The 12,521-nt window shown below is 38.4% G+C and overlaps 1 protein-coding gene across 24 annotated transcripts in view; it reads right to left on the bottom strand.

The window, feature by feature from the left end:
- The window catches only part of adgrb2 (adhesion G protein-coupled receptor B2), a 323,031-nt gene that overhangs the window by 275,872 nt on the left and 34,638 nt on the right, over nt 1–12,521 (bottom strand). The window lies entirely within an intron of this gene.

The raw sequence follows: 12,521 nt of genomic DNA, 5'->3' as shown, positions 1-12,521 counted from the left end.
TCAAGAGTCTTCCATCTTATTCTGACAGCCTTATAATCCTTCTGCTGTCGCTCGTAGGTATGGACACCATGGGCTTTTGATGCTAATATTTTCTTTCTTCAAGCTTTGCATGCTGTTGTGGACTGACAGATGTTTGCTAACATAGACTGTCACAAAAAAAAGAGTTGCTGTAAATCCCAATGCATGCAAGATCTTGGATGTATGAATTCCTGAGCTTTGAGAAAGAAAGAAAAAAGGTCCCTTGTTAATTCATAAAGATTAAACAGAGGTATATAACCCAATCTGGTATACTATGCAATCTGGTCTAGCTCAACCACAACAGATCAGACGAACCCCTTCTGACTTACTTGTAAAACAACTCATCTAGCCTAGCACTCCGTAAAGAGACTCCAGAACACCCAATCCAGACCTTATGGAAATTGAGGCAGAAAAATGAAACCTATCTTGATTAATTCTTGACCATTCACCAGGTTGAAGCAGCAATTCGCTACGGAAGAAACTGCAGAGTTGAGAATGAAAACACAGACTCAGCTCAGACCCACACTGAGACGTCTTTGTGAACTCTCTATTATCATAAAGCTTTCCTTGACATTCGCACCAGTTCATCACTCCTGATTGGCCGACTTCCAGCTCAGGAGGTTATGGCAGCTCCGACTGTTCACAGCAAGCCAAAACAGCAGGGTTTGACTGGAGAACATGCACATCTTTCATAGGCTTCTTGTGTGTGTGACATTCATACCTCTTCTCGAGGTGTCGCCACAAGGTTGAATAACCTGAGCAGCACCTCCACCGAAGCGACACTCCAGGCTTAATTAGATCTCTTTGACAAAGATACGGTACTTGCTGAGTTAAGACATAAAAAGACTCGAGGACTTGCGTCAAATTAAGCCAATTTTCAATTGGTTTATCCAATTATACCCCTGATAAAAGTCTGAATAAAAGTCCCTGAACCTCTATAGGAAACAAAGACGTTTAAGATGTAGTGCACTTGAACATGCACATAAAAAATAAATAAATACATATTGAAACAAATATAGTGAATGTAATGTAAACTATGCAATATTATTTGCAAAAAAAAGTGGTTAAACATTCTAACGTTGTAAAAAAAAAGCACAAAATTAGCCTGCATTATAATGGTCACTTTCATAAAATATACTTGTACATTTAAAATGGTCATATTTAGGACAAATTGTACTATGTACTTTCACTGCAGCAGCTCACACTGCTTCCTAGGCTATTCTTCAGATGTGCTCGCATAAAAATACTGTATCGATAAAAACGGTATTGCCTCATTGCATATTGTTTAAAAAAAAAAAATGAATCGATATATCGTACAAACTCTATATACCACCCAGACCTACATTATGCCACAAATGCTGTGAATTAATCTTAACATGAATTGACTAAAGAAGAATCTTTTAAGATTGACAATCCAAATATGAATACATAGAAATGGTCAAGGACAATCTGCATTATTAAATAAAAGTCCATTAACCACAGTGGGAAACAATAGCACTTTTGATAAAGGATGATGAAAAAGTAGTGCGTGTGAACATAAAAAAAAAGAAGCTTCATTCCCTCATTTTCAATTACCAACAGTGAAGAAAAGTCATCTTATATTGAAACAAAACAGCTTATATTTTCAAGGTTGCTTGAGAGCCAACAACAAGGGTGATCCATCACCTTGGAGAGATTGAAAGAAAAAAAAAAGAGTGAAAGATGGATACAAAGACGAAAGGCACGCAAGTGACCTCTGGGTGAATTTACAGCAGTACTTCAATCCATAAGTGTGCACCGATCTAGACAGGAGATAAAGCAGGGAGAGCCTTTGTCCCACCATTTTGCGAGGATCATATTGATTATTATGCGGCCTGTCCCAGACTCATTCACACATACAAAGAGCTCTTCAGACATAATGCTCACCAATGAGGTCCGAACCCGTTCACAGGTGGCCGGTTAATCCAGCGAGTGCTGATAATTACATCTGCCCCGCATTTCACAAGTCTGTTATGACAAACGTGACATTGGAGAACCAGAATCTCGATATCAGAATCCCTCAGAACATGTTCGGGCTATGAAAACAGTGGCCTCTGTGGGTGACAAATAAGTGAATGGAAATGGGTGCCCATTTGCAGTGCCACCTGCAAGCATTTAAATTGGATATTACTGGAGGCGTGTGTATAGTGTACCCTTGTACTAAGAGTGACAGGGACAGGCTAGGATTTAATATGATGGTCCTGGGTTATTTTCCAATAACAGAGCCTTTGTCTGCGGGCCATCGTTAAAACGCTAGATGCTAGGTTCTCACCTGAGAAGTGACAAAAACAATTGAAAAGGAGTTGTGCAAAGATCTGTGTCAGCTCTCTTTCTCTCTCTCTCTCTCTCTAAAGCCCCTTGGCATATAAACAGTGTGATAATTAGCAATGACATTAAGAACTTAATGCGCATTTGTGAAGATTAAATCAATTAATTTAAATACGATAGTAATAGGTTCATTTGTCCATGTGTGTGTGTGCATTTTCACATCTTTGTAGCTCTTCTTACACACTCTCGTGATGTTAGACGATGTGTGCTATAGTTAGGGACTGAATTCAGCTAAATCCCTTAAAAAGTCCCTTTAAAGGGGAAATTAAACAGTCAATCATGTTTACATTATTTACAAAATGGATTTCCGCTATAATCAACAATTATATAAGAAACATGACAAATGTAAACATATAAAAGAAAAAAAAAGAAAAAAAAACATTATATCTATCGCCACCAGGGCGCCGCCATTGTGCAATATTCTCACATGTGACGTCACGGGGTTGGTTGGCTGCAGTTTAACAGGCACTGGGCAGTGAATACACCGACATCAAACTGTTCACACCACAGTGTTTTGACCGCGAACGACTAATGGTACAGTCGTTAGACAAAAAGACGATGTCTAATGTTATATGTTGACAAACTGCACATAAAAACCTTGTTCATGATGTCTGCCATCATATTCCCGTCTCATCTCCATGGATATTGTTCCACTTAGATATTGTACAAGTGTTGTCAAAATATTCGGTACTTCGGAACCAAATAAATATTTTTAAACTTCATGGTGCCAAGTTCCGGCGGTACCGAGTACCCGGTCAAACCCAGTTCAGGATGTGCATGTATGCACAAAGAGCGTGAAGTTGCGTCCTCTTCATGAAAGTGCTGAGACATGGCGACCGGCGGCACTGCTGATGTGGTGTGTGTATATTAAACTGCAAAAAGACTATTTAAATATTAACCCTGCATGTTCTGCGTGTCTGTGTGAATGAACGGTGCAGACGCGTGGTTTCATTTAACTTTAACTTACCTCACACACACACACACACACACACACTGTTTTCAGTCTCTGCTGACTTCATGAGCATTTTACCGTTTCATGTGAGAAAAAAAAATATCGTCATATCATACACACACAGAAACTCAAAGGTTTTCTCGGCTACCCATCAAAATAAAAGTTTGGTTTAACTTAAAGAAATTGACAGAAATAATTATATCAGGCTACTGTATGTAAGGGTTAATGCCCGACAAGGTGTCCATTGTTAGGTTTTAATGGACATTAGCTTTATATTTTACTTAGGCTAAATCAAGTTTTTACAAATAATAACTCGCCTGGTTTATTTAGCCATCGGAGATATCAACACAGTCTCATCCCAAAAAGTCATATAACTGACGTTTTGGGACGTCTTTTGACCATACGTCAATATCCGCCTTTTTAGGGCCCCCTTAAACGTCGGTAGATGGCGATCCCGGGCCGTCATACAACTGACGCTTTACCTTTAACGTCGGTTAGGTGACGGGTTAGGTTTAGGGTTATAGGTTTAGGTCTGGGGTAGAGTTAGGATCCCATAACCTCATCTACCGACGTTTAAGGGGGCCCTAAAAAGGCGAATATTGACGTATGGTCAAAAGACGTCCCAAAACGTCAGTTATATGACGTCTTGGGATGAGACCGGGTTGGATATATTTATAGTCCGCTCAGCTTGTAGAACCCTTCAGGTTCAAAAATGCTTTTTTTTTTCATGAAACACAAAGACAAAGGTAGGCATAGTTATTTTTTTTTTTATTACACATAAAACATTTAATCAAACAGGCTTCTTAGGCTTGAAACGCTGTACTCTCCTCCTGCCTTGGTTGTCTGGACTGCTGCGTAAAACTCCCGCAGGGTCTCATTCAGAGCAGCAGCGGTGTAATTTTCTTTGCGACGTTTCTCCATTTTATTTACATTTTTTTTTTCTTCAGCAGCATCTCAGTCGTCAAAGTTGTCATATTCTTCATAAATGTTAAAAGAAATAACGAAGTCGCTCATTGTTGTATTAGTAGTATCTAACTAACGTTAGATGTTTGTTTTGATAGAGCAAATTGTTAGCGGATACTTTGACTGCCTGTTGCTATGGTTACTCACAGCTGTTGTGGGCAGCGGATTTATTTATTAATTTCGAATGGTAAACAGGCAGTTTCACCAGAACTACTTTACTAGGTGTCCTCTATCACTTTTTAACGGACACCCTGCAGCCAATCAGAACCGAGTATTCACCCAGACCATGGTATAAAATAGATTTAACTACGTCTCCGTTAATTAAAAATACTACCACTAATAATAATAATGTGTGCATAAGGTTGCTTATTTCAATTTTCACTTATTTTTTTAATAAGCAATAATTCTAAATATTATCAATATTTTCATTTAAACAGTATGTAGCCTGCAATGCTTTCATAAATTTACTGTCATAAATAATAAAGTCATTGAATTGAATTGATTTTTTTCTTCCAAATAATAAATTGGAGAAATAGTTCAAACTGATTTTGCTGTGGTACCGAAATTGGTACCATCAACTTTTAATGTTATTGGTACCGAATACTGGAATTTTGGAACCGTGACATCCCTAATATCAATGTACTGGACAAAAAGCTTAATCTAAACATTAAAAATACAAGTAAAATGTGAATCAATCAAGATAAACCACAAGGAGGCTCATACATGCCTCGGTCAAACCTCCACCATGCTGAGCTGCTCCACCATAACCTTAAAGTACACATTGAGGACACATTTGATTATAAGTTGGAGAGGGAAAGTACAGAAGCAAGCTGTGGAAACTGACACACATAGAGTAAATGCTTTTACTTCAAAGCCGAAGAGAGCTCAGCTTCCACACTCTCTGTTTAGCTATTGACCCTCAATCTGAGGTGCTACACCAGCAGCATGAGAAAACCAATAAATACAGCCTCAGAATGATCCACGGATACAAACAACATTGTTTAAATGCTTCCTTGCTTTCAGGGATGATAGATAAATGCATAAAACAGATACAGAGAGAGAAAAAAATCAGAAAAATGGGGAAAAAAATATATGTTTTAATATGTCAGCCTCACTTTAATAGCTCATTTTTTTACTTGGTTGCAGGGAGTATAAAACAACTTTAAGATAAAGTAGATCGGAATGAACAGGATCAACTGATAGTGGTAATTCCCTGAAAAGGAATTTTACTTGTTTGTTTAAATAGTTTACCTACATCAATGAGTAGGCAATCAATGAGTGACACATCTCATTTAAAATCCACAAAATACCTGGTAATGTTTTCTCTAGTTACCTACTTTGTTCTCTGCACTTGAGTTAGGGATAACTTTTCTCCCAACAACCTTTAAACAAACCACTACTAAAATAATAATGATTATGCACAAATCATTATGTTCTCAAGAAACATGTCATGTCATGTTATTTTCTAAAAGCATGTCACCAAGCGCCTTGACTCCGCAGTGATTTTCGGCAGCAGCGAACTGAAATAAAGTCAAGGCTACATTTGTGAGCTCAAGCGATCTTAAAGTGGAACACACTGAAAATGCAATTAAACACTTTCACATTCCATCAAGCTTCCCCTAGCACAAGTCCCTTAAAAAGACAGATCCGCCTTCAAGTTGACCTGACGATTGACCTGGAATGTAGGGAGCTTGTCCAATCGCTGACTCTGCCCACTGCTGGTCCTGTGGGAGGTCAAGAGGTCAGAGAGAGGAGGACGTTCCCTCGCTCCCTCACAGATCAGCTTCAGCCAGTGCCCGGACTATCTGAGCAGGCGAAACACTCGCTATAATTGACTTCACTGCAGTCTTCTCCTGTCAAACAAATAGCCCGACCATTGCTACCCCAGAGAGCACTTCCTTGTCATAATCGATGGCGCTAGCGTTGCATTAGTCCATCTCCTCTCCACTCTGCCTCTGCAGCAGGGTGTTTAACTGCAGAGAGTCCACTGATGCTTTCATGACACATAAAAACACAAACACACGTACACACACACGAGAGTGGTTTAGGATGCCACAAAACCACTGTCAGCACTGACAGTGAACAGACATAAACACAAACATAAGTTAAATCAATCATATTACACACACGTGCAAACGATTTTATAAAAAAAATTCAAAGATCCTAGACTTGCATTAACCATGAGACAACATGAAATCAAAATTGACCTTGTTGACTTTCTTGTTAAAAATACCCAAAGCATTCTCATTCTAGGGCGTCATATAGTGACGTTTTTGACGATGCGTATACATCCAACGCACATTACAGTACGTCAGTAGGTCAATATAACACGCTTCTGTTATGGGTAGGTTTAGGTCTGGGGTGGGGTTAGGGTTAGACCACTAGAAGGCGCCTTCTGGCCCATATATATCTGCGTCTCATATTGACGCTAAAGGGTGCCATGTGCGTTGGATGTCTACGCATTGTCAAAAGTGTCAGTATATGACACCTTGGGATGAGAGCGGGCTGAAATACCTGGTCTTATTGTAAGTCTGGTCTTAAAAATTATGACAACATTTGACTGGCCCTCACTATTTAAAAATACTTACAAATACACCAAAGCAAGTTTTTATTTAAAGGGGAGGTATACTCGCCTTTATATGTCTCTAATGATGTCCCCTAAGTGTGTGAAGTTTTAGCTCAAAATACCCCACAGATATACTGCAGCATGTTAAAAATGTAGCAAATTTCACTTTTTTGTGTGTGTGTGTCCCTTTAAATGCAAATGAGCTGCTGCTGCTCCTGCAAAGAGGGCATAGTTTTAATGCCGTGTTCCAGGCAACCTGTAACTCCTGTTTTTTCAACCTTATACCCATGAAAGTGCACTGGAACGGCAGTCAAACCCGTGACTTCCCACCCGTGAACTCGTACTAGACCGATGTACTCCCAGTTACAAGTTCTGACGTCACATAGCCCGCGAACCTATACAAAACTACATTGACAGCCCCTACGGATGCAGTGTTTCTGCAGGCGGTGCACGGTGAGAATACACTTTAGGACAATATAACTCCTATAACTAGTTTTCAATAGTGCAAGGATAAATTAATACCAAATACATTTCCAAATATACAAATAAAGTAAAATAAAAGGTATAACAGCTTATCTTGCCTCATGCGCTATTTTTCCTCCTCAGTTTCCCACAAATAAACAAGGAGTAAGCACCTTTGGCGTTTGAAATTATTACAAATGCGCGTGAGCCCCGTAAGGTCCGCCATGCTGGTTTGTTTACATCTAGGTAGTTTGGCGTGAATGACCTGGAATGCTACAAAGTCGTAAGTCGTGGTTTGAAGTAGTGATTTACGTGCTCAAAAACCTGCCTGGAACGCAGCATAAGAGCTCGTGTTAGCAGCTCGATTACCTCACACAGACACACACTGAAAATTTAAAACAACCTTTTATGTTCAAACCGGAGTCGGACAAAGATAGAGAGACTCAAAAAGAAGTGAAAATGTAGAATGCAAAGGGACCTTTCTAAATGTTTGCTTTGAGCGGTGGAACTTTGCAGATGCTGTTTTATGCTCAAACAGCATCACTACACTAACTAAAGTAAAAAAATAAATAAAATAAAAAAATTAAATCGTAAATCAACCACCCCTTTAAATCTAGAGTTTTGTACATGTTTCTGTGATGGGTAGGTTTATGGGTATTGGGGTTGGGTCAGGCGGAAATATCAATAACCTTCTATAAAATCAATGGAAGTCTATGCTATGTTTTCACCAATGAAACAATATAGTGGGAACAACTATTACTGAAACAAACGTGTGTATATGTGTGTGTGTGTATACATGCATCCATCCACCCATACATACATATATATACATAAATACATATTAAATACTGTATATTGTGCTTGAATATTATTATAAACTTAAATGAGGTAGACAACTCCAAACAACTCAATAAAAGACTCCTGTGATCGTCTATGAAGCATTCAGCGGTTAAAGCCTACTTCATATTCATATCATATACATCTTGGGCGAGCCCTCATGAATATGCACGCACATTCTCTAATCCCCACCTTTCTCTCCTCTTTTATGAAAAAAAGCCTGGAGAGAGCAGCGTGAATTAATTGCAGGGAAGACGGCGAAGACAGAATCAGATCCAATTAAGCGCGATGAAACATGTGCCAAACGGACAGATATGTCCCGTCTGCTGAACAAAAACAACAACAGGCCCGTTGATTGAAATGGCAGGGCTTCAAACGAGCAGGCCCTCCCGAAAGATGGGCACTGAACGCTTCCTGCTAATTGAAGAGTTACAAGTCTCACCTCAGGTTAAGGACAGTGGGCAAACAGTTTAATACTTGGACCAGTATTAAAGTAAGTTGTTTATAGGGTGTTACTTACAATAGGTTTACATGCATCCAGGTTCAAAAACACTTTAATTTGACTTTAATATACATTGCAGCTCTGTAGGCTTTCTCAACACTTGTATACACAGTGATACAAACAGTAACAATGGCGTCGGTTTTACTGTATCATTCTGAGCCCGAGTCCTCATCCTTTTTAAGTATATGCAATGTGAATTTGCTCTCACAGAGAAAACAGTGTGTTCTGAAACTCTTTCACAACTTTCACAACAAAGTCGCTTTGGTTAAAAGTGTCTGCTGAATGACTAAATGTGCAATGTATGTAAATGTAACTACGGTGTTTGAGTGCGGTTCAAAGTAGATGCCGTTTGCAGGGAGCCAATGAAAACCATAGGCTGGAAGTACTGACAGATTCGTTCACGATCAGTTCTCTCATTTGGGGGACAATAACTCAATTTATCCTGAACGTTAACATTCACATACAGCTAACACACTACATGAATGTTAATAACCAAGAAAGCATAATTAGGGTTACTTTAACACATTTTTACTGTATAACTTGCACAACAAAACCCAAGAAAGCATAATTAGGGTTACTTTAACACATTTTTTTTTACTGTAGAACTTGCACAAAAAAACACAGCAAACAAAACTCGCTTAGGTATATCTTCATAAACACTGAATCAAAAATATATATTTTTTTTTCATAATACAGTGGATTTAGCATTAGTACTAAAATGTATATTTAGACATAGATTTAAAGACATTTCACTACTAATGTGATTGATATAATTGTGATAAGCCCTTTTAGAAAAGAAAAAGAAAACTTATGGAAAGGCCTTAACAAGTCCTTATGAATGAACAATCTATGAAAAAACTCTTCTACAAAAAGTTGCATTGATCCAAACAGGAAATGTGTAATGTGAAAATAAATGTCACATTGAAAAGAAAAAAAAAAGACAATACTGAGGTGGAGCCAGTAAAGTATGGATCCACCATTTTGGTTCCCTCGGATTACACATGCCTGTAAAGTGGCGTGTGTTCAGGTTCCAGCTGATGCTGCCACCCCAGGCTCTTCAGTGTGTTTGTTTTGGTGCTGTTTACTCCACTGCATTCATTCACACATGCTTCTGGAGTCCCAACACCATGTGGAAGAAATGGAGCACAATTCTCCCTTCAATCATGTATAAATTGCTGTCAATTTCAATTACTTGAAATAAAAAGTTTTTTTGCACTGCATTAGCAGAAAAATACAAAATCACAATTAAAAATAGTGCCACAATTCATTGTATGGGGTGTTTCCCTCAAAAGTATCAAAAGTGTCATTAACAAAACCATTAATGAGTTCATGGAAATTGGAATCAGAATTATTGTACTCCTTATAATTCTCATCCCTAGTAATTTCATCCAGTTTGACATTCACATGCTGAAATGTCATTCAGCCTTTTCATTGTACCTCCTGCTCTCTTTCTCTGTGATGAACTTCATGAAAACAAGGAGCACATTCATCTTCATCTCCATTATATTTAGAATATGATTACTTCAGCCATTGAACCTAATCATGGTCTCCATGCCCTCCATTTTTGAAGGTGCAAATAAGACCCAGAGATAATCGGGAATGTCTGACATGCAGTCTATGAAAGGTCTTTTAGTCCATTAAAAATCCTATAGTATCCAGGATTTTAACAGTTTTCCCCGGGCGTTGTAAAATACTTTGGAGCTTATCTAGAATATTACAGAATATATAAAAGGAGGATTGTGTTTTCTTCCCCTTATTATTGTCATGTGTTACGCACCATTTTTGTATCTGTCCCTTTAAATGCAAATGAGCTGCTGCTCCCGGCAGAAAAATGTCAAGATTGCTTACCTGAAAATTTTAGGGACATGATTACCAAGCTCATTTATAAGACCACTTTTCAATTTTGGGGGACCAAAAATAATTATTTCAGTTTTGTCTTTATTAAGAGAAATATATTTGACAACAACTTGTTTTATGTTCTCAAGGCAGTCCATTAAAGGCAGGATGGAATCGCCCAATGTCAATGGCAAATATATCAGGGTATGATCAGCATAAAAATTTAAAGAAACATTATGCTTCCTAGTCATTTTTTTCAAGCAGAAGGATATATGAAGAGTTCAGATGCAAAAGCCTCTAAGTGCCATTTGAAAGTTTCTTCTAGAATGATCATTTTTATCAAGCTTGTATATTTAAGTTCAGTGATTTCACTTAAATGGCAATGATACTTACCTATTAATTGTTATTTAAGTGAAATTACTGAACTTAAATATACAAGTTTGACAAAAATCATCATTAAATAAGAAAATTTCAAATGGCATTTAGAAGCTTTTGCATCTGAACTCTTCATATATGTTAAAAATAAGAGGGCTCAGTATGGAACCCTGAGGTATTCCACTAAAAACAGGAGTTGTGGATGAGGAAAACTTACCCAAAGCTACAGAGATAGTCATGTCTTCATACAGGTATACATAACTTCATTGTTAAATGTAGTTAACTGATTAGTTTATAACAACCCATTTTAACTGATGCTTCCGAGAAAAATCATTCTCCCAATTTCAACGTCATCTTATCTATGTTTGCCAACTAGACAGTTACCCATCAAAAAAAAAGGTCAATACACAGAAAACATTTAAATGTCCAAGGTGTAAAAAACAGAAGAACAAGATTATTGAAAGATGTAATGACAACGCAATGGCCTGAGACCAGCCCATTCTCACCCCCAAGGCATCACCTAACTGACGCCTTGGGAAGCATTTTGACCATGCTTCAATATCTGACGCTTTAGGCGCCCTTTAGCGTCAGTTAGATGACGCCGTAGGATCACGTCATGTAAGTGACGCTAAAGGGCGCCTAAAATGTCAAATATTGAAGCATGGGCAAAGGTGACGCCTTGGGGTGAGAATGCGTTGCCTGAGACCAGTGAGCAAGCGCCAATTGTAACGATACCTAGGCTATACATCACAAGCACCGGCTTTGTGAATATATTCTTGTGTGCATCAAGATATACTGAATATTTTCTGAGGAAAATTCAGAAAAAAAAAAAAAGTTTGCATCCTCAACTTTTGTGCCCAAACTTTTCACCACACCAGTAGAGAGGAGCAAAGCAAGAACAAAGAAAAATCATAAATTGCAAATACGATGTGGATCAAGCCCTGCGATGTATAGTATATGAATAACACAAAGGTGAAGCCAATCTGAAGCCCAAGATCTTCTAGAGTCAGAGGCCACAAAAAAGGCAGAGGATGACAAAGAAGCGTTCCCTTGAGCAGGCAAGAATGTGTGAAATGCAGCATTTATTATTCATGTGGAGATTTCAGAAGGTAAGTACAGAGGAGAGACAGGTGTGCTCATATCTTCTCCCACAGGACTTCAAAGGGTCCATAAGATGTGAGCATTAAGAGGAGAAGAAAAAAGTCCTGCTTAAACACAGTGACAGAGAATAACTAGCTACAAACACTGAAGGTCAGAGAAACAAAGTGCAAGAAGTATATAAAAAATATATATATATAAGAAATGTTGTTTAATCTGAATTTCGAACTCTAATTCTCGAATCTACCTCGCTTTCAAACAGCAGTCAGGCAGCTTATTAGATTAGAAGAAATGACCTCTGCTCATTTCTCCCCCTGCGGTAGCACTGACAGAAGATTGCAGAGAACCAAATCAGTGCCTTATCACATTTTTCCCTCTCCCTTTTTTCTAAATGGCTCATCAAGCACAAACACTTATCCTGGCAACTGCCCACAGAGAGATGAGGAAGAGAAGGTCGTACCCACTTCTGCTCAGCATGCTTTTAAGAAGAACTGAGGCTCTATAGCTGTGTTCCAATTCACAGGGGCCATATGCAATGTTCGCAAAAAAAAATTGGCAGACACTGG

Source organism: Pimephales promelas, chromosome 18, assembly GCF_988280905.1.
Source record: "Pimephales promelas chromosome 18, fPimPro1.hap1.1, whole genome shotgun sequence".
Taxonomy (NCBI): domain Eukaryota; kingdom Metazoa; phylum Chordata; class Actinopteri; order Cypriniformes; family Leuciscidae; genus Pimephales; species Pimephales promelas.
This window is presented reverse-complemented; position numbering and strand designations above follow the sequence as displayed.